General features: G+C 35.0%; 1 protein-coding gene across 1 annotated transcript in view; it reads left to right on the forward strand.

The window, feature by feature from the left end:
• The first annotated feature begins 7,756 nt into the window (after window positions 1-7,756).
• Window positions 7,757-27,521, forward strand: part of LOC126974776 (hexokinase HKDC1-like) — a 60,642-nt gene continuing 40,877 nt past the window's right edge. The window contains exon 1 of the mRNA XM_050822447.1: window positions 7,757-7,917. The gene's annotated coding sequence lies outside the window, so the exon portion shown is untranslated. The remainder of the gene's footprint in view (window positions 7,918-27,521) is intronic.

The raw sequence follows: 27,521 nt of genomic DNA on the forward strand, positions 1-27,521 counted from the left end.
CGGATACATTGCTGTCACCGTTTAATGATAAGGTCTTATCTATCCATAGTTATGTCCAATACAGTTATAGTCCAATGCTATCTGTCAATAGGTTATTGAAATGTAAGTAAGCGTAAAAGGATAGATATTTTGTCTACATCTAGTAAGTTAAACTAAGGATAGATAGGTTAATGAAAACGGCCGTTAATCAATTCAGTAAAATCTGCTAGTATAACCTAAATTAGTTACGAAGATCACGGGAAAAACCTTGTTTAATAATAACGTGACAAGCTATTATCAATATAATTATTGTCAATAAGACTGACCCTTCACCCAAGACTTATCAGTTTAGTCTAGAATATTCCATAAGCATTCTCGAATTCTGGTTCGATCTCGTTTGAAAATGACGACGCCATGATTTGCATAAGGATATTAACGGCCTCGTCATTCTAACATAATATACTAGCTAATGCCCGCGACTTCGTCCGTGCAGATATAGGGTTTTTAAAAATAATAAGCTAGTTTGGAATTGAAGATTCTCTCATGTCCTATTTCAGTTCCGGGTCCCGTTTTCGCTCCCGTTCCCAACATATTATATGAATGTTATTTCGAAGAAAATTGCTGTGGCAAACTAAGCCTAATATTGATAGAGTTATTGCTCATCTACGTGAATTTAAATTTTTTAATCCCGCGGGAACCGGAGAGCGGAGCGATGACTGGTCCATGTATTATACTCGTGAACGTGGCTGGTCGAACCTTCCTCGCGATCTCTGCTCTAATTGGTAATTGTACTAAATCGTCACAGTTTTTGAAGTGAAAACTGCTTTAAAGCGCGACGAGCATTATTATGAGGTAATTGGATGAGACTGAGCTGTGACGCTCGTCTATGTAACGACTTTTCGGGTGAAGTCTGCTCGAGTCAACTAAGAAACCTTCGCTTGTTGAGCATGATTGTATTTCTTTTTATTAGCATCGCCTTAATGAAGTTTTCACTTCTGTATTTGAAGTGAAGCTCTGCGTGAGATTTAGGACCGTTAAGATTATCTATATATACAGGGTGTCCCAAAGTTAGTGGACATGAAGGGAAAGTACCTTAAATATCGAAGATAGGCTATTTTACTGAAAGAAGACTTTATGTTATTTTTAAAAGTTAGGATTCAAAGATTTTCAAAAAATTACTTGCCTCGTCTGGGAATCGAACAGACTTAAATGTAAAAAAAAACACCTCTACTCTTATGATGCCAATCGAAAGATTGGCCAAGAACTAATAACTCTTCTTAAGTAACATAGTATTTTCAAAGAAAGTAGTCAATTAAGTGGGCATTTTTTTTTGTAAATTAATTAATTAAATGCTCAAAATGTGATCCCTCTTGTCTTACGCAAATCGCCAATCTTTTAATGAGTCCGCTGCCTGTTGATTTTCTTATCATTTTATGGTGAATACTCGATATGATATGGCACAATTCTGTTTGTAACTCGCCCACGTTCGCGTATCGCTTTTTGTATAGCATATCTTTCACGTATCCCCAAAAGAAGAAATCTAATGGTGTAAGGTACGGGGATCTGGCCGGCCATCTAATCGGTCCATTCCAAGTAGGAAAACATTCATTTTACGATATTCCTTTTTTTTAAATACTATGTTACTTAAGAAGAGTTATTACTTTTTGGCCATTCTTTCGATTAGCATCATAAAAGTAGGGGTGTTTTTTTTACATTTCAGTCGGTTCGATTCCCAGACGAGGCAAGTATTATTTTAGAAAATCTTTGAATGCAGAAGTACTAACTTTTAAAAATAGCATAAAGTCTTCTTTCAGTAAAATAGCCTATCTTCAATATTTAAGGTACTTTCCCTTCATGTCCCATAAGTTTGGGACACCCTGTATATACGTACTAGCTGACCCAGCAAACTAAGTCCAATATTGGAATATAATGATCAGACACATATTCAAGCAATAGGCGTGGTGAGTGTAGGTGCTTACTTTGACATTTGGTTTGGCACCGACTTCAAAGCTATCAATATGTAGCACATACAAATAATAGTATTTTGTTAATATTAAAGGGTATTAAATTAAATTATAATTACGTAAAAAAAAATTACGTAAATCGGATCATAAGTCTCAGAGTTATCGGTGTACTGTATACATAAAAAAATACTGATCAAATTGATAACCATTAATCCTTTTTGAAGTCGGTTAAAAATTGAATTTGTACAATCCAACAAGATATAACACTTTGAAATATTAGTGTGAAAGAAAGGCTTATTTTTTTTTATGGAATAGGAGGACAAACGAGCGTACGGGTCACCTGGTGTTAAGTGATTACCGCCGCCCACATTCTCGTGCAACACCAGAGGAATCACAAGAGCGTTGCCGGCCTTTAAGGAAGGCGTACGCGCTTTTTTTTTTGGGATTCACTATCTTTTTTTTGTACATGGATGGACGGAAGTACAATGGAGTCTTTGTAACGAAGATAAAAGGTTCCCGTTTATCTTTGTACGATACCCTAAAATATTTCAATTACAAGAATTAAGGTTCATAAAACTCATCACAATTCATTACATCATTATTACTCAGGTCCAGATATGGAAATTATGGAAACTTTCTCACACAGGGATCGAAGTTCGATCAACGAACTCGGCAACCGTTGAGAGATAGGCCCGTCATCGTCTAGTTATGATTATTGTCATTTTTGGAATCGGTCTCAAAAAAACAAAAACGCAATCGCTCTACCGATGCAAAATTTACATTAAAACTCTAAACTGCATATAATGATGTCCTGGTACATTTAATTTCAAACGTTATGAAAGACATTATTATCAACGCTACTATATTTATGTTCTCCTGGTGTCTATGTAGTAATACGTCGAGCGCATGACGTCAGAATATATTATAGTATACTCGCGTCATACATATGACAATCTCTTCTTCAATTATGATCGCCTGTTACCAAAACTGTGTATAATGCTTCCTATCTCATTTTTCTACCACGTTAAATTTTATTAATTTATGTGTCTGTATCTTTTTACTGTCGCTTTTTCGTTTCATCGACTTTCAAATCTCAATGATGCTAAGGAAGTGTTCACTTCAATAATACCTTTATTCTTATATTAAATTACAGAATTAAATTAATTTTAATTATTGTTGGTAACCGTACCTTAACATTAAAATTATAAATGTATTTTACTAAGGGAAAAAGTTTTATGTCAGTTTAAGTCTATTTCTTAATAATTTATGTTTTAATTAGTAGCATGGGCCCCGCTTTGGGTGAAGGCCTCTTCCATTTTCTTCCATACTTTACGGCCTTTATCCAATATTAGCCAATCTTTTCCAGCGCGTTCCATTATATCATCAGCCCACATTTACATTTGCCCTGTACTTTCCCCGGGGCGTAAAAAGAATAGGGGAGTCCCAGGCCCATGGGTGTCGTAAGAGGCGACTAAGGGCTTTTTAGAAGTGGGAGAGTCACGCTGCCGTCTTATGACGTCAGCACAATCGGGCCAGACTCGTCCGGGTTAATTACCACACTCGCACAGAATATCGGCGTGAAGTAGCGGCCTAGTGCCGCTATGTTACGCATAGGTTAGTGTCGAGGACCGGAGTGCACCCTCCCCCCCCCCCCTTCCACAAAATATGAGAGCGGTCCGTAAAAAGATATTACCCCAGGAGGGTACCAGAGCCGGAGAATCCCTCCCCGAGCACTCTCGCTCGGGCCGCCCTTCGTATTCTGGGGTGGGCACAGAACCGCGCATGACCGAGGACAAACGAGGCAGTAACACCACGGCACCCCGCTCCACGCTCAACGTGGACTTTTGCAATATCAGGGGAATTCACTCCAATTTAAACGCCGTCCACCACCACCTTGAGACGGCGCAGCCGGCCTTGTGTTTCCTTACGGAGACGCAGATATCTCGATATAGTGATACGTCATATTTAACGTACCCCGGGTACAAAATGGAGCACAACTTTTTGCCTCATGCCGGGGTATGTGTGTACGTTAGGGAGGATATCTGCTGTCGCCGTCTCGGCAATTTTGAGGGTAGGGACCTGTCTACTCTCTGGCTCCGCGTAGATTTAGATGACTGCGTCCGTATCTATGCGTGTGTCTACAGGTTCCATAGTGGTAACGCAGAAACCGATCATCTCATGGGATGCGTTCAAGCGGCAATTGGCGTCGCGCTTGCACAGATCCCCTCCGCTAAAATCGTAGTCTTGGGTGATTTCAACGGGCACAATGCCGAATGGCTTGGATCACGTACCACAGACTACGCAGGGCGATCTGTGCATAATTTTGCATTGGCGTATGGTCTGTCCCAATTGGTTGAGTCGCCAACGCGGCTCCCGGATGTGGATAGCCACATGCCGTCCTTATTAGATCTTCTGCTGACTACACATCCCGATGGTTACCAGGTCTTTGTCGACGCCCCTCTCGGAACGCATGTAGTCCAGGACTCATGGTAGTCAGTCCTTGTCAGAGTCAGTTCGGATCCAGCAAACTACAGGCATGTTACTATTACCTCCTTGGTCTCCAAAATCATGGAGAGCCTGATAATTAACTGCCAGGTTTTGCTTTACCTAGGGGGTCACCAGCTGATCAACGAACGACTGTACGGCTTTCGCAATGGTCGGTCGGCGGGCGATCTTCTGGTATACCTAACACAAAGGTGGGCGGCGGTTATCGAAAGCATGGGAGAAGGCCTGGCAGTTAGGCTGGACAACTTCCATCATTTGGGCTTCCCGAGAGATTATGATTATAAGTGGACCACCAGCTTCCTCATTGGGCGTAGCATACAGTTCGTTGTCGACCGTTATAGCTCGAACCCGAAGACTGACTGACGCTGGAGATCCCCAAGGCTGTGTGCTATCTCCTACACTGTTTCTTCTGCATATCAATGATATGTTGGACGCCTCCAACATGCATTACTATGCAGATGACAGGAGTGAATACTGAAGATACCGTATACACTGACCATGCAGGTCTCTCTTGGGATATCGCCGACCAGTGCCGGAATAAACATGTATCTTCTATCGAGTCCTCTCTTGTCCAGTTTAACCCACAGAAGACTCAAGTGTGCGGGTATACCACTAAAAAACTCCATTTGTTGTATCACCGCTCTTCGACAACATTTCCCTTAAAGCCTCGCCTAGTTATGGAAATAGCGATTACCAATTCCAAACGTATAAGGACGTCGCTTCATCTTCATCATTGTGTATCTTATCACGGAGAGTGTTCCGATCCTGTGATTCCTCTGGTATGGCAGGAGAATGTGGGCTGCGGTGAACACTTAGCACCAGGTGACCCGTATGCTCGTTTGTCCTCTCTTCCCTAAACAAAAAAGATGCGGACGCGGTCCTCAAAATCTAGAGACAGGTCCCTACACCCAAAATGCAGACCCTTCAACTGAATATTAACCACAGAACAGTTGGTTTTAACTCTACATGACCTACATTTACAAACTCTCCGACATCCTCCGTAGTCCGTACTCTCCAGGCTCCAATCGAATACAATCGTTTCCTCGATTTGGACAATTTCATACATGCCAATACAATATCAATGAAGCAATACAAAATGCCTTTAAAGAGTTCGTTGAGTCCCCCCAAGGTCCTACCACAAAGGTATTTATGACCTTCCGGTGAGATAGCAGTAGTAAGATAGCAAGCGTAGATAATACTACGATTAAAATACAAAATAATATTGTATTTGTCCCCCCATTATGTGAAATATTGTTATCCGGTAAAAAGTTATGGTAGTTTTAGAACACATGACACATCTTTTGCAGACAGAGGATTCAGAAGTGGGATGATAGTATTCAGGGTTCGACTTTATTTATTTCGGTTCTGTTCTATTTGAACAATCTTGAAACTTCTATGATATACTAAGCCGTATTATAAAATTCATCACGGATAATTGGAGAATATTAATCAAACAAAAAAACTCTTTCAAGGATACACAGTATATGCATATAGAACTGTTCACTAAATCCATTCAATTTAACTATTAAGATATACACAGAACTAATGTTACAGAATACTGTGTAGCTACAGATATACTGCTATAAGCATTTCGATGACGCGAACTCACGATGTTTCACCCATCCAAAAAGTGTCTTACTATTTATATTTTTAATTATTAATTTATCGCGTGCGCCAGTCATGAGCAAGTCGGTAACGCGAACCTATAAGATTTTTCCCCTACTAAAAATTGTCCAACGCGGCTAGAGAAGTTTTCACTTCAATAAAAATTACTATTCTATACGGAACCTCATAAACGGCATCATTCCAAAGTTTTGAATAGTGCGTTACCTTATAAATCGGTTTGTAACATCACTTGAATATCACAGATCAAGGATACAAAATATATCTAATTAAAATGCCGGATGCTAAACCTAGTTACCAAACTAGTTCTTACTCATAGGAGGTAAAAATTTTTTGATCATTTCTACCTATGTAGATACGATAGACTATGAAAACGTCTAAAAATAGACTAGAATATGGCGGGTAGAGGCAAGGAGAATCATCTCTTAATGGAGAAAAGTTAAAAAGTGTCCAGCTTTTGTAGTAAATAACAGTTCAAAAAGCTTCCACAATGGCGCTGGTGTACGCACTGGGTATGGGATGAAGTATGGTGAATGTAGCAATTGTAAACAAATTGAAGTATGCCGAGTTAAAAAAATTTATATAATTGTCGAATAAAGTAGTTAAGAGTAGTAGAAAATTTCAACGACTTACTTTGTACAAAATAATTTAGTAAATATAACCTTAAAGAGTTAGTATGAGAAAACCTGAAACCAGAGTGATTAGTATTATTTAAAATTTGGCGCTTCTTTTATGATTTACTCTGATGCGACTGTAGCGCCACCGTAATTTAATGCATTTTGACGGACACTTTTTCATATACACAGATGTTTCTCCTTGCCTCTACCCTCCCCAGTTTAGAACTAATCTATATTTTAAGTATTTCACACACCCTAACACAAAGTGTCATACAAATCGCGAGTGTAAGACGTAGCTTGTCACGCACACTAAACTATTATTCCTGGCCTGTTTTTATCGGTTGTCTAACAAACAGCAAGAGACTATCTAGATTCTACACGTATAAATTATTTAAGTATGCAGGCATAGAATTATCGTTGCTTTAAAACGTCCACACGGACGACTGTTGATATGGTTTTGTGCGAATAAAATAATTTCATTTCATTTCAATACCATTGTTACTCCATGTGGTAAATAAATATTGCTATTCTATACAGAAATCTCCCCTTGCATACCGAGTAAGTCGATCGACTCAAAGACAAAATCCACACGCCTCATTCGATTTCTGGTTTTCGAAAGTGCTATTTCTCTTTGAACATATAAATAGGACGAACGCGATTATTATAAGTATAGTTTGGTACAGATAGATTCGAAAACACTCAAAAAAGAAAAAAAACAGAATACGAAGGTTTACAAAAAAGTACACGGGAACGTAACATGTCTTGCGTTACGCCATATTGAGTGGATAAACAGCATCTTTTCAAAGTTTTTAATCGCACGTTACGTTTCAGATCGGCTAGTAATGTCACATGAATATCACAGATCAAGGATACAAATATCTTATCAAAATACCGGGTACTAAAGCTAGTTACCAAACTAGTTCTTACCCATATGAGGTAAAAATAAAAACAAATCGTTCTAGAACATTCCTTAACACAGTCCATCCACAATCGCTCCCAGAGAGGCGTGGCGACAAGCCTCCACATGCCTCCAAACGTTCGAACAAACACGCCAATAATTTGTTATTATCGTTCACGACTTCACGAGTGTGATGACTCCAGCAGCGGCCAGTCGTTCGACATACTTTCGCAGTATCGGACGAAACTAAGCAAGTTCGTCGCGTATATTTTTGTATTATCAATTCGACCTTGGTGTTATTTTGAATCTGTGTTTTCAAGCGAAATAGCGCGTGAGTATTTTTTCTTTTAAAGCTGTCAAAATATTTGAATATTATGGTATCTGTGTATTCATTTAGCCGGGCTGACAAGAATTCTTGATTTTGTGTTTTTTATTCGTAGATTTTAAATTTCAATGTTCTTATTTTGAATCTGTGCAAATATTTATTATCTTTTCTTACGCTGACTGTAATATTGGTCTAATAAAATGGCTAGTGTGATTATAAAACACTGCCTTTTCGTATTCAAACGTATTCCAAGTTTTGAAAAAATATCATAGTATGTAGAAGGTTTTGTTGCGCAAATTACTTTTAATGGTTTGGAATTTTCGATCCTGTTTGTAAAACATAAAAAGGGGGAATAGTTCATAATTAAATCCTTCTCTTACCGGCTTATTCGATTTTTATTTGGAATTCTATAATCCATAGATAATAGATTATTATTGATATAACCTCAGATTAAATAATTTACAAGATAATTCCAGTGTTATTTTTTTTTCAAATCGATTACAGTTAAAATAAAATGAAAATATATTTACTGATGCCAGGTTTATTTAAACAAATTTTAGCGGCTGTAGCAATCTCATTTTGAAAAATTTTATTGACACGTGCCTAGGCAAATTTTTAGAGAACGTTAGTGCGGGACAATTACGAACAAACTTTTGACTCCTTTATATTAAAACTAGCTGACCCAACGAACGTTGTGGTGCCTTGTAAAATAATGAAAAAAATTGTTGATTGTCAAACCTACCCGATATGCACACAAAATTTCATACAAATCGATCAAGCCGTTTCGGGGGAGTTTGGTAACAAACACCGCGACACGAGAATTTTATATTAGAGATATATGCTTCTCTCCAACATTATTTTACGCCCTTATTAATATTTATCATCGATTTTATCTTTTTTACGAAAACATACATTTTTTTATGTAAGAGGAGGACAAACTCAGCATACTCTCTTGTAACAGCAGGAATCTCAAGATTGTTGCCTTATAGAGCGACGAATAAACTTACATATCAATACTATTATTTTTTATGACAAAAAGGGACGAGACGAGTTGGCTGGTAATTGATACACCCTGCCCATTACAATGCAGTGCCGCTCAGGATTCTTGAAAAACCAAAAAAATTCTGAGCGGCACCACAATTGCGCTCGTCACATTAATACAAAAGATGTTAAATCTCATTCTCCCAGTTATTTCACTAGCTACGGCGCCCTTCAGACCGAAACACAATAATGCTTACACATTATTGCTTCACGGCAGAAATGGGCGCACCCATAATCTAGCCGGCATCCTGTGCAAAGGAGCCTCCCACTGGTATATGAATTCCAAAATCGAAAACACATTTTCACGGGGTGAAATAAGATATTATATACCTACTCGGATACTCATCCCATTTTCATATTAAAAAATCTCAATAAAATACTTAACTATACTATTTTAGATCTTAGTATCTTTTATATTTTAATATCTTAGATTCTGATAGGTTCTATCAAAATTATCAGAATCTAAGAAATATATGTGACTTTAATATTAACTTATTAGAAAAATCCACCACAAGTATTAGATTCAAATCTTTGTTTAAATCATATAATTTTTCAAATATTTTCTTAGAACCTACTAGAGTAACCAGCACCTCTAAAAGCTGTATTGATATTATTTTTACTAATTATAAACCTATTTTGTTAAATTTATTAATCTATTTATATTAAAAAAAAAAGCCCGCTGAGTTTCTTGCGCCCATTCTTCTCAGGTCTGAGGCAGTCTCTTTTGAATGGGTGGAAGTTTTTGACGTTCAATAAGTGATTTTAAATCCTATTTTGAATAAAAATATTTGAATTTGAATACAATTCGTAGGTTCATAAATGAACATGAAAGAAAAGGAATGTTAACTTTTATTATTTATCCCGAGGCTTAGCTGACTTTGCTTAGTTTAATATGGTCACAGGCGATTTAAATTATGTTAATATACCAGCATATTTATTTATTCATTGGTTCCCATACAACATACATGTATTAATAATTACAAAATAACTCTAGTTTAAGTAATCCACGATTAAGATATACGTCAATTAAATGGAAACACTTATGATGGCGTGCTATTTAACTTAAATAAATGTAGAGTTATATAATACAATAAATAATTTTATGTTACTATCACGACTTAGGCAAATACATGTAAACTTGTTAACTAATAAAAAAAATATAAATAAATTTAAAACACACAAACTTAAACTATATCCTTAATATTATAAGTATAACATACAATAAGGCAAAACTGATACAAATTTCAAAAAACATATATATGAAGTAATAATATATAAAAAAAGAGTGTGTGTACTTATGTACACGCGTTAGAAGTTATACCTCTTTGGTGTATGGAAAAATAAATCAAATTTTAAGAAATAGATCAAAGATAGTATAAACACTCACCCCCTTATTCATAATAGTCTGCTAACTTAAAGCATTTCTAATTCTCACTCTGTCTTCTTCTATTGACATAAGTCAGAATGAGAAAAAACACTCCTTAGCGGCTGTTTTAAGTTAGCGGACCATTGGGGGTAAGCATTTAAGGTTAATATAAACAAGTATAGAAAATTTATTATTTTTTTTTATTTATACATAAAATTTGTTAATATTCCAGAAATAAAACAAAACGAAAAAAAAATATTTTTTAGATAATAATGTAATAATTTTTAATTAACGATGTAAATAAATTATACATACGATTAACCTCAAATCTATAAATGCACTGAAAATTTATTCAAATCAGTTTTATCACTAATATTCAATATATATATATATAGATATACTAATAAATTATTAGTAAATACTATCACCGCCGTATATGAAATTGACTTAATAAAAACACCAAAATAATATGTATTTATTCAAACTATTTAATTGTACTGTTAAGAAACACGTGTTCTAAATATAAAAATACTAGAATATACAACTTGAACATAGATATCGATTTTCATGAAACCTAGAACTAACTTCACGATGTAGAATTCAGGTGTTGGTGTACGCGCGCATCGTAAAAATTCACTCTCATAATTTTTCTCCATCGCGCCAAAAGAAGTATAACTTCAATAAGCTAGCTCTCTAACAGGCGGAGAGTGTCTAAAACTAGGCGTCGAAAACTAAAAAAACTATTTTAAGGCGACACTAAATGCCAGCGACCTTGAGCGATATGAGTTCACGGCTGCCGGCCCGCCATCTATGTAACAAAGCCAATATTTTCAAAATTCTTGCGTGGAAAACAGTTTATATGCTTGCAATCCTCGTTATTCACTACTAATCTGAATAAATGAACCTACACAAAAAAGTACAAGCTATAAGAATTACTTTTCTGAGAGAAGTACCAAAAAAATTAGTCACGCCATGCCAAAAACTTGTTTAACTTCAAAGAAAAGTGGTAGTTAAAAAAGGCTCGGCAGTGTTAACTATAACCAATAGCAAGCATTAGCAACCTACAAATAAGACTTAAGGATATGTGTAACAGGATTAAGTAATGTTCATAGCTCGAAATGCTATACTTTCACCACAAAGCTTGTCTAAAAACATCATGTTTGCGTATTTTCTGCTTACTCTTCGCCTTAATCTAGCTTCATAACTATGCAGCGATTTTCTAAGTTTAAAACGGTTACACAAAATTCTCAAAAAACGTTTTTGAACATTTTATTGTTAAAATTACACGCACGTTAATCGTTACTTTTTATTTCAAGTAAAAACGTTATTACAATTATTTTTGATAATCGAGTTGTTAAAAAAAAATTACAAACAAAATTTACAAGTAATACATATACTTATAGTAGGTATCAAACCAATCCCTACTTCCCTACTAATAGGTATTATAAATGTGAATGTTACGCCGGAGCTACTGAACCGATTTTGATGAAATTTGGTACAGCGACAGACTAGACCTTGGGAAAGGACATAGGCTTTTTATCCCAGAAAAATCCATGGTTCCAACGGGATTTGTCAAAAATTGGAATTTACGTCGATGAGCTATAGCTATATCAAAATCAGTTTATTCACGTAGGTCACGGAAACGACACTTATGAATGTCAAAAAAAAAATCTAATTAAATCTCCCGCTACTTCGTAAAGGGTTGAGCTAATGAGAAGAAGTAGCAAGAAACTCATATCTCTTATACCAGTAGTAGGTTTAGTTTGCAATAGCAATGTTCCTCGAAATAAGATTCATATTATATGTTAGGAACGGGAGCGAAAACGGGAACCGGAACTGGAATAGGACATGAGATAATCTTCAATTCCAATTTTTTATTATTTTCAAAATCCCGTTATCTATGCTAACTAGTAATTTACAAGCTTATAACGCAGCTATCACATACTCAAACCGGTTTGTATAAATAATTTTAATAATTGTTATGGTATTATATAAAAATTATATATATATATATAAATATCCGCACATGTGCCTCTCACAGAAATAGTGGTCTCCTTGATGCTAGACCATCATATATATTTAACTGAGGCCGAAAAGTGTTACCCGCACTTGACAACAATAGTTCATATGTAACTGTTCATACTGTCCAAATTTTACTAATTATTTTAATTACAATTTATGTACAGTAATGCAAAGTAATATTCAAAGGTCATGACATGTACACGAGTAAATTTTTTTGACATGTAACGTTATTTCAACAAAAACAGTGATATCAACAGCTATATTATCTAGCTTTTTAAGGTTTTTTTTAAAACGCGTGTAATTGTTACTGTGGTCTTACATTAGATTTTTGCGTAAAAGTTACATTTTTATTATTATATTAGTTAACCGTTTATAGTTAACGTTTCAAGACCTTTCTAGATTTCGTTTTCAGGGGGACTGCAAAGAGGATATAAATACTAGGTAATAGGATGGCAGATGAAATGAGTAAATATAGTATTTTTCATAGGAAATTGTCATTATGAAGTTTAGCGCCATTTATTGCCTCGGAGGTTGTATTTGTTACAGACAGATGGTTTTTGGCAAAATTTACTGACAGTGTCCTCTTCTCTTTTAGTAAGTGTAGTTGTGAGTTTTAATTTAATGATTTTAGACTGTCTTCTCTATTTTAATTTGGGTGCCTTTTAATTTAAATATTTTTTTAGTTTAATTTAAATCAGTAAATCAAAGAAAACACTATGATAAACATTAGGTGAAGAGAAACTAATTCACTTTGTTTCTTGACTATTAAGTAGTAAATAATTAACTTTAAACTACTATACCACTCTAGTTAAATCATTACTATATTTTTTATTTTAGTAGTGCCATTATATACTGAGAAATAAGTTGTAATTAATTTATCTACAAAGCATTAAATCAAGTCTGTAATCTGTATTTATTGACCTCTATTTTCCACAGCTGATATACTTGCCGGGTTCTTCCATTGGCATTAATCGTATAATTATAACAATTATATAAGCTTTTATTGAGATACAATATTATAATTAAATTAAAATTAATTGATGTTGTTATATTGTTAAATCTGCAGCCACATCTCTTTGACAAATACTTTTCCATTCGGCTCTATCTCTGGCTGTTCTAGTCCAGGGTCTTTGCCCGTTACAGTTTTGGGTTTCCCACCATTTGCACTATCATTTTTTTTTGGGATTTCGTCACGTGTCCCACAAAGAGAATATAATCACTACGTTTTGTGTCCCATTCAAATACAAGCTTAATTAAACTGCCCTCTGTAATTTAATTTTTGTATTAAATTTTACAATAAATTACCCAAAAGTGTATCTGAATTATAAATAAATAAATTTAAATCATTTATTAAACGCAGAATCATGTCGAAGGCTTATTACAATATGGAATTGAATAGTATTATAGTTGTTACTTTTTATTATAAATTTTTTGGTTCAACCTTATGTTATTTTAGTAGATTGCATTATTTTTAATACATATATTATGTATAAAGTGTTGTTTTTATGCCGATAAAGTATTCTTGACTTTGACTTTAAAGGGTAGATTATCTTTGTGTACTTACTTCATTTTTCTCCGTCTCGACGACCATGCCCTACAATTTTATGTCACTTTATTTCAAAGTAATTCATTTATCCAAAAAATCATCATCATCCTATCAGCCGGAAAACGTCCACTACAGGATACAGGCCTCCTCCAAAGATTTCCACGACGATTTGTCCAACGTATTCCGGCGATCGTCGGTCCATCTTGTGGGGGGCCTACCAACACTGCGTCTTCCGGTAGGTGGTCACCATTCGAGGACTTTACAGCCCTAACGGCCATCTGTCCATCGAACTTTGTGCCCAGCCCACTGCCACTTCAGTTTCGCAATCATTTGGGCCATGTCTTCCGGCTGATGATGATGATAATGATATAGGAATTATAAAATGAAAAATTTACATAATTATAGTAATCGCAATAGCCAAATGGAAATGTAGAGATCGTATACAATTCAAAAGGGCTTCTTAAAAGCCCAACAGAGCAACATATAACAGAGTGAAGCGGAGTCGATTAAGCGATAAACGGCGAAGATAATAATCAGACTTCAATTAATTACTGTAAGACGATCATTCCAAATTGTTCATGTCTGGCGTTTATCAAAATATTTACTAGATTATTAACGTACTTTGTATTTTGTAGCTGAAAAGATTACACCACTGATATTAAGTACTCGTAAGCATTTAGAAGACAGTAAACATTGCAGTTTTGTAGAAATTGCGAAGGAATCATTTATTCGTCGTTTAACAATCATTAATTTCATTTAATAGCTAGCAATTAATCTGCACTTTTAGTATGGAACTAAATAGTTAGGAACTAATCTTTGAATCTACAAATCTGATTCGAATAGTTCTTTCTGTATATAGGTAACAGCCAGGAATAAGGCAAGACTTTCTAGAATGAGTTTACACTCATCAGCAAGCCTTTGATGCAGATTTTTATAAGTCTTGTTGTTGTGTACGCTAGAGTTATGGTTAGTTGCAAAGGGGATATAAATACTACGTTATAAGAGGCGGGATTGCCTTAGTAAAAAAATGAAATTTAGTTTAGTATGAAAGATGTGATGGTGTGACACAAGATTAACACAGTAGTAATTGCAGTATGGCGATTGGCGAGGAAGTATAATCCGGCTAAATTTGAAAGCAAACAGTTGCCAAAGAGAATTTAAACACTACGTTCTAAGTTGCCTAAAACCTAGTGGATTTCGGCTGTCAATCTATCAATGACAGCACGTTTCATAAAATCGAGTAAATCGCTTTTTTGTAAAGAGTTTTGCTAGACTGGTTAGTAGTACGTAAATACATTTAAGGCTCTACAAAAATATTGATCATCTCTATATAACTATTCGTGGGTGAATCCGCAAGGTACAATGTTATGTTAATTAATGCTAATGCCTTATGCTCGCTGGGTATTCTGGTGCTTATTTAAGTCTGATGACACGATGAAGAATATATTAGCACGGGTTGTTTTGATGAGTATCTTGGATTACTTACCTAAATATCTTTAAGTGTTTGGAGGAAAACTCATACGGGTCTTCTGATTGTGAGAAATCAACACTGCCTACACTCTCTGTAGTCTGTAACACCAGAGGAAATAACGGGATACTTTAAACATCTGGATCCTCCACGGTGCGGTTTTCAAGGAGCTTTCTTCCACGTAATACAAAGCTGTGGAATGTACTTCCTTGTGTGCTGTTTCCGGGACGATACGACATGGGTACCTTCAAAAAAAGCGCGTACACCTACCTTAAATGCCGGCAACGCTTCTGTGATTCCTGTGGTGTCGCAAGAGATTGTGGGCGCCGCTGATCACTTAACACCAGGTGACCCGTACGCTTGTCTGTCCTCCTTTTCCATAAAAAAACAATATACTGTTATACAGATTAAAATGCGTGTTAATAAAACTGATTGTTGTGTGGGAACCCATTCGCGTCAACACTGGCTCCTTCTCATTTCCAAGTTGTATCAGTTAGTGCTGGGGCTGCTGCTTCGACTGCCCAAGACGGCAAGTCAAATAAATTATATTCAAATAGGCTTAGTTTGAATCATCAATATAAATATTTCTTTTAAATTACTGAATTTACCATATGTTTGTAAATAGTTGAGCTCGTGATAAGAACATACAAGAAACTCAACGGCCACTCTCAATCAAATAGAATATTTACAATGGCTGTAATATACATAGCAAATTAGTTTGTCAGATGCTGCTTCCAATATATGAGTCGTGTTATAATAATATAAATTATTTTTTAAATAAAGAATTAACTGTGTACATATAAACTATATTATATTGGATGCATCATCCTTTACAGCTTGAATTCATTGTTTACGTGTAAGGATGCTTCGTGAACATGATGGTTGTCAACTGTCAAAATTTTTGTGCAACAAGCGATGCTAATTTGTCGGTCTCAGTGAGTCATACATGTTTGTACCGTGTGCGTAGAATGTACAAAATACTATCTTCGTGCCTCAATAAGGCTACTGGAAACCCAAGCGCTGGCAGCTATTTCGGTCAACGGACCAGCCTATCTAATGCCGAAATGCTACCAGTATTCTTGGTACACATACCCGTAATGATAGTATTAATTTTACGTAATCATATAAAGTATTGTTTTTAATTGTAATAAATGTGAAAACGATTTGTTGGTTAAATTAACATTATTATTTGACCTGACGGTTCTAGGCTTAGAGAGATTTTGTTGAATATCAAACTGTACAAAGTCGTGATAAATAAATGAGGGATAATCTGAGTGTAAATATATAGAAGTACTCTGTCACGACGCTGCCTATAATATAGTGGCTCTGCGAGATAAGGCGTTCTTTGCTCTTCGTTTTAGGTTTATACTAAATAGAACGGGCCACGTTTCACAGTGCTTCAATCTTATCATATAGTAGAGACTGCCAAAACTCGGTCACGTTTCACAGTGCCTTAAACTTATATAGTAGGGATGTTGCGAAACTATGCCATGTTTCACAGTGCCTTAATCTTATCATAGTAGAGACTAAGCCAAAACTCGGCCACGTTTCACAGTGCCTTAATCTTATATAGTAGGGATGTTGCCAAAACTTGGCCATGTTTACCAGTGCCTTAATCTTATCATAGTAGAGACTTTGCCAAAACTCGGCCACGTTTCACAGTGCCTTAATCTTATATAGTAGGGATGTTGCCAAAACTTGGCCATGTTTACCAGTGCCTTAATCTTATCATAGTAGAGACTTTGCCAAAACTCGGCCACGTTGCACAGTGCCTTAATCTCATTGTATAGTAGGGACATTGGATGCATCATACTTTACAGCTTGAATTTATAATATTTATTAAATAAATTATAATATTGTAGGAACATTGCCAGAACCAGGTATCGCTTCACTATTATCATGTATTCGGTGAATTTAAAAAAAATATTTAAAATTTACAAATATTTTGTAATGTTTAATAAGCCTTATTCAAATAGGTTTTTATTGCATGGACTCAAACAAGTTTTAGTATATTTAATGAGTTATTTAAATATTTATCTAAACACGTTATGTTAAACAGCAGTATTGTTTACTGCAAAATACCAGTAATCGTTTTAAAGCTAGTCTAAAAAAATATTAATATTGATTTTTTTATTGTACAAATCTTAGTTTCATAGTGGCCAGTGAGTATATGATATGTTTTTCTTATTGACTCTTCATCATCCGAACATTGGCTTAATTGTCCTGAGCATCGCTTAAGGTATTCTTGTAACTTTCAATCCTACTTTAGGTTCATAAGGACACATGATAGCATTAGTAAATTAAGGAATATTTCATAGTAAGTCTTTTATTGTGCATGTTCTATCGTATCTATCATAAGGAGTGATCCGAAGAGCTATAAACTCAAATATTGTTATTACAATCTGGGTCTGTGGCGCTCATCAACAATTCAGTGATAATTCAAGGAATTTTCTTGTAACGCCAGCACACAGTGGTCACTATGGAAGCGGCCCTTTTGTTTGAGTTGCATTTGTCGTAGCGAAATCATTTCATGAAGTGCTCGAGAATTTCATGAGGTGGTCGCATTTCATAAAATGGGATTACCAGTGGGAGACTCCTTTGCACCGGATGCCGGCTAGATTATGGGTACCACAACGGCACCTATTTCTGCCGTGAAGCAGTAATATGTAAGCATTACTGTTTTTAGATCTGAAGGGCGCCGGAGCTAGTGAAATTATTGGGGAAATGAGACGTGACAGTTGTAGTGAGAATTGCGTGAGAATTTTTGGGTTTTTCAATAATCTTGAGTGGCACTGCATTGTAATGCGCTGATTGCATCAATTACCATCAGTTGAACGTCCTGCTCGTCTCGTCCCTTTTTTTCATAAAAAAAAGCTTTTGTCATCCACGATTGGCTAAATCGTGAAAACAGTGTCTTCTTCTTAATGTGCCTCTCCACCTACTGGATGTTGGCCGTCAGCTTAGCAAATTTTTCGCGGTCTTGCGCCAAGCAAAATAGTGTTCCTTCGCTGCCGATCTTCGTCCGATCCCGGATGTAACGCAACCAGGACTGTTTTCTTCTTACAGCGAGTCGTTTGCATTCTTCTTTGCCCATAATTATGAGTTGGAACACTTGGTATCTATCGTGTCTCAAGACGTGGCCCAAATATTCAACTTTTCTCTTCTTGACAGTTTGCAGTAACTCCCAGCTTCTGGGGATGCGCTGAAGTACTCCCACGTTCGAGGCTTTCTGTGTCCAGCTAAAGCATGGAGGAGCATTCTGTAGGCTTCGAGACGTTTCTGGGTGTCAGCTTTCAAAGACCAAGCCTCACTACCGTATAGCACTACTGGCCAGACAATAGTGTGTCCATAAAATATTTAATAAAATCCATAATATGTTGGAAACTTGTTTATTGTTATTTAAGGTATTATTAGAACTACTTAATAGGAACGGTATATTTTACAAAAAACGATTGACAAATGCTCATTTTAAAAATAACTCTACAAAAACTAACAATTTGATAACAGCTATTTAGTAAACACTTGATAAGCTATTACTTGATAAGTAATCATTTGAAAAAATACAGTTTTTGTAAATGTTTTTTCTTTGCAAACTTTTCAAATACTAAACCTTAGATTAAGGATTGGTCTCTGCTGCGCTCCACCTGCTTTTTTATTACGGCAACTATTAGATGCTTGTGCGTGGCATCTTGACACTCAATGGCATAATAAAATTTTTATAAGATACGCTTCGTGTTATTTTACATTGAAATTAATAAAATACAAAATACTTACTGATGATATGTAATCCCAGTGTCTTTCTTATTTCTTGTAGTATTATTTTTACAAAGTTTTACTACACAATCCGGCATTTAAGTTTCAATTATTAGCAAAGTTAAACAGAACATGTGGCACGTTAACTGGGTCGAGTTGACTTGAGCGTAGTATTAGTTGCCGCACTTTGCGGATATACATGCGTTATCTGATTGGAGCGCAGCGGAGACCAATCCTTAATCTTAGGATAATTTTGAAAAATGTAGTTTTTTTTTATATGATATCTGTGTAATTTTTTTTAACGTTTTAGTTGCAGGATAGCAGTGTTTGAAGTTAAAACTAAATTTAACAGATAATTTGTAGTATTTTCTTAAACTAGAAAATATTCTCACCTAATCTATTCATACTACTGCGAATGACAGGTCCGCAAATTAGTCATATACAAATCATTTATTTCGCACTTTTCATGTACAAATTAACATTTTATAATATATTTATATAATATAATAAATTATAGCTATATGTTCGTGTGTCAAAAGAGTAACTAATGATTTACGCTTATATAACTTAACATCTTATGTCTCAAGGTGACGGGTGTCGAGCGCAATTATTGTAGTGTCGTTAAGAAGTTTTCGGTTTCTTAAGAATCCTGAGCGGCACTGCATTATTATGGCAGGGCGTGTCAATTACTGCCCTGCTCGTCACGTCCCTTACTGTCATAAAACAAAGACTGTGACAGCAGTGATCAAGTCAAAAAAATTGTGGTGAACTGTTAGCTTCTATTTTCAGCAATGCATACACACTAAAACAAAGTGACGTATCGCGAGTGTAAGACGTAGCTGTCGTGCACTCTAAAGTAATAAACCTGACCTGTTTTCATGCGATGCCTAAAAGCAACAGGCTCTATCTAGACGTGTAAATTATTTTAGGATTTATGGTAATTAATGATTACTGACACATTTAATCACCCAAAAAAAACTGAAAGCAAAATTTTATGAACGTTGCGGGACTCGAACCCGCGACTACTCGCGTTCCGTGCGAGCGCTCTTCCAACTGAGCCAAGTTGGCTCAGTTGGAAACAGCGCTCACACGGAACTTTCAAGGCTTTTCAAGAATCCTGAGTGGCACTGCATCGTAATGGGCAGAGCGTATCAATAACCATTATCTGAACGTCCTGCTCGTGTCATCCCGTATTTTCATAAAAAAAACATTTCTTAATATTCTAATATCATTTGGGAGTTTATTATAAAAATATCCGGACCACCGAGCCTTGCTCGGATTTTTAAAAATGTACAAAACTTGTACAAAAAAATAACTAATAGGACATCTGGATTCGAACCGGGGTCTTTTGCGTTCCAGATCACCCAATGTGCCAACTGTGTTATTGTAGCAGTTTCTCATTAAAACACGGATAAAACTACATTTTTTTTAATTGAAACCTAGCTAGATGGATTTCTCGCCCCCGAAACTACCTGTATACTAAATTTCATTAATTTCGTTGGAGCCATTTCCGATATTCAGATTTTATATATATACAAGAATTGCTCGTTTCAAGATATTATTATATATAAATCAATCCACTTTAAAATACTTAGCAATTCTATGGAGCCTAGTAGATATTTAATCTTTATAGTTTTATTCTAGAAGATATAGATATATAAGATATATAGTGGGAGGCTCCTTTGCACAGGAAGCCAGCTAGATTATGGGTATTACAACGGCGCCTATTTCTGCCGTGAAGCAGTAATGTGTAAACATTACTGTGTTTCGGTCTGGAGGGCGCCGTAGCTAGTGAAATTACTGGGCAAATGAGACATAACATCTTAAGTCTCAGGGTGACGAGCGCAATTGTGGTGTTGCTCAGATTTTTTGGGTTTTTCAAGAATCCTGAGCGGCACTGCATTGTAATGGGTAGGGCGTATCAATTACCATCAGCTGAACGTCCTGCTCGTCTCGTTCCTTATTTTCATAAAGAAAAAAAGAATAAGATATATAGGGACGATACGACATGGGTACCTTCAAAAAAAGCGCGTACACAAACGTACAAACGCTCTTGTGATTCCTCTGGTGTTGCAAGAGAATGTGGGCGGCGGTGATCACTTAACACCAGGTGACCCATACGCTCGATTGTCCTCCTATTCCATAATATATATAAAGATTTATCATCTGATAGAAGCCCCAACACGAAGATTTGATTGTCAATTGCTAAACAGTACCTACATCCTGCACAATTGATGTCGGTCACGAGAACTTCTATAAATGTACTGGAGTCAACAATTTACTGCCGAACACAATCCTAAATTGGCCATATAAGACTGATATTTTAATTTAAATCCATTTTGGCGTGTCTATAACCGATCTTTGACGATTTAAGTAATATATTTTAACCTTGTTATTATTATGAAGGGCGCTCACGATATATATTTTATAAATTTGATGCCGATATTTCGATCAATACTTGGACGTCGTCAGTAGTGTGTGTCGTAAATTAGGGAATAAAAGACCAAATCGAATTAGGCGCCACGTGGACAGATATACGAGTAATTTCACACACGATTCATGCAATTGGATCGAAATTTCGGCACCAAATTAATAAAATATATATCGTGAGTACCCGTCATAATAATTACAATGTTAAAGTTACGCGGTGATAAAATAGCTAAAGTAGATTTAAAAACATATAGTTTAACCTCTATTGCTCTTAATAAATCGTCCACAATGTCACAGTCAGCAACCGACCCTTTAGGAAAGTAAATGCCCTTCTTTCGAAGATACAACCCCTTTCTTAAAGGCAATGCTTCTGCATTTCCTCTGGTGTTGTAAGAGAAGGTGGGCGGCGGTGATCACTTAACACCAGGTGACCAGTACGCTCGTTTGTCCACCATTACACTACGACCCATTCGAAAAATTATGCCTCCTACCTGAGAAGAACGGGGACAAAAACTCAGCGGGCTTCTTTTTTTATATAAAAATATAGTTACAATGTAATATCGTATAATAAAACTTATAATTTAATAGCCTGTTAGTTATCTATAACCTTTACCACACAAACGTATCTCGAAAAAGAAACTCGAAATTACAGCGCATTAAGTTAGTTAAGTTAGGGCTTAAATGTTCCACAACAAATTTAAAAAAATCGTCCAACAAGGCATCCCTATTTGAATTGGCCGAATAATAGACATAACAATGTTATATTTGCAACTGGCATTAATATTATGAGTGCAACAAATACGTGGACACTCGTAAATGTGCTTAAAGACGTTACAATACCTACAATAAATTGTAAAGCAACATTCAATATGTCTCTTTAAACTTTTCTCTATAAGTTATAAATAGCGCGGATAACCCGCGTGTGAATATGAAACCTGTATTACCGGCTACTACGCCCCTTAGTACTACAGTTGTAAAAACAGAATATTGTGCAAAACATCAGCTAAAGTAAAGTAATGGATGACTTTGTCATGTGAATTTGTCTTATCAATTTAATTTTTATCTTTATATAATAATAATATAATAAACAAAAAATTACAATGATATTCTAATACATATTAATAAAGATAAAAAGTAAAATATAAACAAAGCTTATAAACAGATTTATATAGGAAAGTATTTTCGTTGTGTTACATATTTAAATAAAAAACATTTAAAGGATTAAAACGCGTTTAATTGTAACTGTGTTTTAACATCAGATTTTTGCGTAAAAGTTACATTTTTTGTTTTAGTAAACCCGTCGTTTCAAGACCTTTCCAGATCTCGTTTTCAGGGGGACTGCAATAACCACTACATCCGGTTTGACAAACCAAAAGTTTTTGGTAAAAGAGAATAGATATCTCCCAAGAACGGTACGTGAAGCCATTGTATCTGGATTAAACATACTTTTAACATCTTTTCATCTTTTCTCTGGGGGCGATATTGTTATTTCAAATCGATAGTAACAGGTAATTTTGCGTCCCACTGGCATTAACTTCTTCGTTTATAAATAAACATTCGACATTTTTGACATTTAGTTTATTATTGTATGGCTTGATGGAGCATCCTTTTTAGATTTCACCAATGACAAGTGTATATTAATCAACTATTTTATATAAAGCGGGTTTCGTGAATGAACAAGGTCTTGATCAAAAGCTATCCAATTTTTAACTGCTGAGATCATTTACCGCAAAGAACACAGTTGTTGTATCTAAAACAAAAAAGACACACACAATATACAAAGGGTTAGTTGGTTAAAAGATAAACAAACTAAAGTTTTATATTGTTTTGGTTAATGAATGAACATAAAATATAAACAAAAGGGGAATATACAAAGGAGAGTAAGGATTTGAAATCAGTGGGGCGAGGGATATCTACTATGGGGTCATGCTGCTGACATTGATATAGTGTTTGCTCTGCAAAAGAGAACTGTTCGTGCTATATATCAGCTTTATAATAGACAGTCTCTCAAAGAAAAATTTAAATAAATAAATATTATGACTGTTCATTGTCAGTACAATTATGAAAATTTAATATACGTTCACAAAAATCGTCACCTTTTTGCTCTTAATAGTGATTTTCATTATTATAACACTAGAAATAAGGGATTGCTTGTAACTAATTCTAGTAGGCTTCCTAAGATACATAATAGCTTTAAGAGTAAATGTATACACTTCTATAATAAAGTCCCAGCCACTGTTCAGGCATTATCTATAAATAAATTTAAATGTTTTATAATAAACTGGATCCGTCGTAAATCCTATTACTCCACAGCTGAATATCTAAATGATCGGACAGCCTGGGACTAGATTGTGATTATTTTATAGCGATAGAAATGACTGTACAATACTGTATATTTTTATTAAAAAGAGCGCAAAAAAAGAAAGCTGGGAGTTTCTTGCACCACTTCTTCTCTCTCAGAGCGCCATTTGTTTCCGAAGCGGTAGTAGTATCTAATAGTTATTAGAAATGACTTAAAAAAGAATTCTAAAGGAATAATTTTTGAGAAAAATGCCTTTTATCAGGGACATTTAGTTTGCTCGTTTTTATTTGTATCGACATTTTCTAGCAACTCGAAATAAGTGTTTTAGCCAATTAGGGCAGAGTCACTCTATAGAGCTTACTAATTGTTTGAATTTCGGTTACTTTCATTCGCAATTGGTTCTATTAAACCCATTGCTGACGACAATAGCTAAAATAAGATTTCGTCTTGTTGCTCACGCGATAGTTCACAATATAAACTACGATTGTTTAATTAAAAAAGATTAGGCAACGTAGAATAGTTCAAAGAAAGATCTCGAAAATGCAAACAACTTTTAAATAACTAAAATTTTATGATAAAATATAATATATTATAAAACCTCATCATTTTTAGAACGCTTTCTTTCAAAAGGAAGAAGTATAAAATGTAAGTATCTTTAAAAAATATCTATGTGGGCAAATTTGCCTCTAGTTTGACATACACCACCGTATAATTTACTTAAAATTAAGCACTTAATTTTTGTAAAAAAACCCTATAAATAAATAGAGTGTGGATACATATCCGCACGTAATCTTCGTTGATATCACTCAGTAATTAGAATTTGTTAGTTAAGCGCAATCACCAACAGGTCCGTATCTCCGCCTCTCAGCGACTATCAATTTACGATTAAAATACCATCAGCGATCAGCGACCACGTACCAGTTATGACTTAACTTTTGAATAAGTTTACTAAGTAGTTAGTTAATATTTATATAAATGTTAAATTTTTATCATACCATATCACGTTCTCGACTTAACTATGGTCTTCCTGTCCGCTCTATAACTATTTTGGCAGAGCAGGTCCTACCTTCGCACGCCAAACAATGGTTTACTTCGAAAATGCGTCGCAGTAAATTATCTTACGTCAAACACTTCGGCATTCTTCTTCTTTCTTCAGTCTTCATTTATAAATAGCCGATTATAATCGCTCCATAACAATTGTTTCTAATTTCCTCATTAACTGGCATAATTTAATACTTAACTTTAAAAAAAAAAATTTGGCCAGAGCAGCTATTATGATTTAAGCGATCATTATATCGGTCTTAATAAAAGACTACGTTAAATCGGCTAAATTGGACTTCAGGATTTACATTCTGCTTACAACGCTAGGGAAAATCTATTTTAAATTACTTATTCAAAAATTCTTGTTTTGCGTCATATGCATACCTACGTGATCACTTATATATATTTCCAAGCTTAATATTATAATATTTAATTTAAACCTATATTAAAATATAAAATAGTATTTTTAATATCCGTAGATATTATTACTGCGGTGGTGGTATGTGGTCCTAGCTAATCTTACTTGACTAGAAAACTGGTTTGAAAGCTGTTCTATTCTATGGAATATCTACCATTAATATAATCGCTTTCTTGATATATAGTTTTATTAAATACTAGGCTTAGCACGCGATTTCCGTTCCGGTTATGTTTAAAATATGATAATTAAGAGAGAATAGAAAAGAATGGCAATGAGTTACTTGCGACTTCTTCTCTTGAAGCTACCTTACTTACTACCTTCTAACTTAGCGTCGTAGTAAATGTAAAAGAAGAGAAAACTTGACATTCCTTGATCTATAGTGGGAGTCCAGTGGGGGGCTCCTTTGCACAGGAAGTCGGCTAGATTATGGGTACCACAACGGCGAGTATTTCTGCCGTGAAGCAGTAATAAAAAAAAAGTAAATATTCATGAGTGTTTATCTATCATAGTGCCTCATTAAAACACGAAACATTTTTTAAATTCAAACCTAGCTAGATCTATTTATAGCCCCCGAAATCCCCTGTATACTAAATTTTATGAAAATCATTGGAGCCGTTTCTGAGATTCAGATTATATATATATATAGAATTTCTCGTTTAAAGATATAAGATTTGTGACGTCAGTTACACAACTACCAATGTTTCGGAAAAATTTGTATTTTGCGAGCATTACGAAAATCATGAAAGAGCATGACTCGCAAAATACCTTTACTTATATACCGTCTGTGTGGATTGATGTATTATTTAATAACTCTTGTTTTTACGTATTTCTTTATATTTACTTATTCTTACTTACTCGTGTAAGCATTGCATTCATTGCATATTTGACGTTTGAGTGTGTTTGTTGCATTATTTCATATATATTGTAACCCATTTGTAAAAACATGAAGCTGTAAATGTTTATTTAAAAGAGTGGCAATGAGTTTCTTGCTACTTCAAGAATCTCAATCTTTTCCGAAGTTTCAAAGATTTCCATAAGTGTCATTTCCTTTACCTACATTAGTAAAGTGATTTTAATTTGATTTCAGTGACGTCATATAAAAACAAACCCGAAATATGGAACATGCTACTAATTACTCTATAATAAACTTCGAGTGCTATATCTATAATTCTATACATTGCCGCATTTATTCTGGTTGTTTAAAATATTCTTGGTCTGTAAGCAGGATTGTAAAACATTAATTCAGATTTCAGTCCAGGCTACGTACGTTGAATTATTATAACCCCGATTCGGACAGTGACAGTGGACACACGACTAAGGAGAAAAGTGTGCCTACTTTGTCTTTGACAATGACACTTTTGCCGACGCTTTTTCCACTATCAGACTGAGAATGATTTGTTCTTATATGTGTGAATAGAGCGTCATTGGTTCTGCCCTTCGCTTTCGTTTCACGTCTATCTACTATATAAAAACTACTGAATTATCCGGACTTACCTTGTGTACGAGTATACATTTGTCGATAGATTAAGATATTGCTTTGTATTATGTGAGTAAAGCTTTTTTATCCTCCTCTGGATATTCTATCCACCGCAAACCCGCATGATCACCATCTCACAATGCCATCTCAACATTTCTGCTATAGAATATAAATTAACGATTTATCCTGCTCGAGGTCAATATTTCGCGTTTAATTCGCATTAGTACATTCAATATACAATTCTGCCATGCTTAGCATAATAGGTACCTATGCACAATTAACCCTCAATTTTGTCCAAACTTTTTCTTTTCTGCACTATATCAGTTCACAGTTGGTACATTGGCATAGTAATTCATTAATTTAAGAATTTAATCAATTTTATGTATACAGTTTTTCCACAAAAATGATAATCTTATTTTTTTTTATTCAACTGATAATAGGTATACAGCACTAGGATGAAATATATACCTGGATGTGACACGTCAATAATAATACCATGCATGGTGGTAATTCAGTGTCTTATATAACTCATCTTATGAATCATCTGATGATATCTTAATATATATATATATATATATATCTAAGACCCTGATGTTCGTTTCTAGTGAACACCTAAGCTAATGATAGGATTTTAATGGAAATTAAAGTACAGAGTGCAGTTTAATCGAATTATATTTATTTCCAATATTTGTTTTGTATGGACATATTTTCTATGAGAGAATTTATGCTGCTGTGAAACTATTTTA

Source organism: Leptidea sinapis, chromosome 33 (assembly GCF_905404315.1).
Source record: "Leptidea sinapis chromosome 33, ilLepSina1.1, whole genome shotgun sequence".
Classification (NCBI taxonomy): domain Eukaryota; kingdom Metazoa; phylum Arthropoda; class Insecta; order Lepidoptera; family Pieridae; genus Leptidea; species Leptidea sinapis.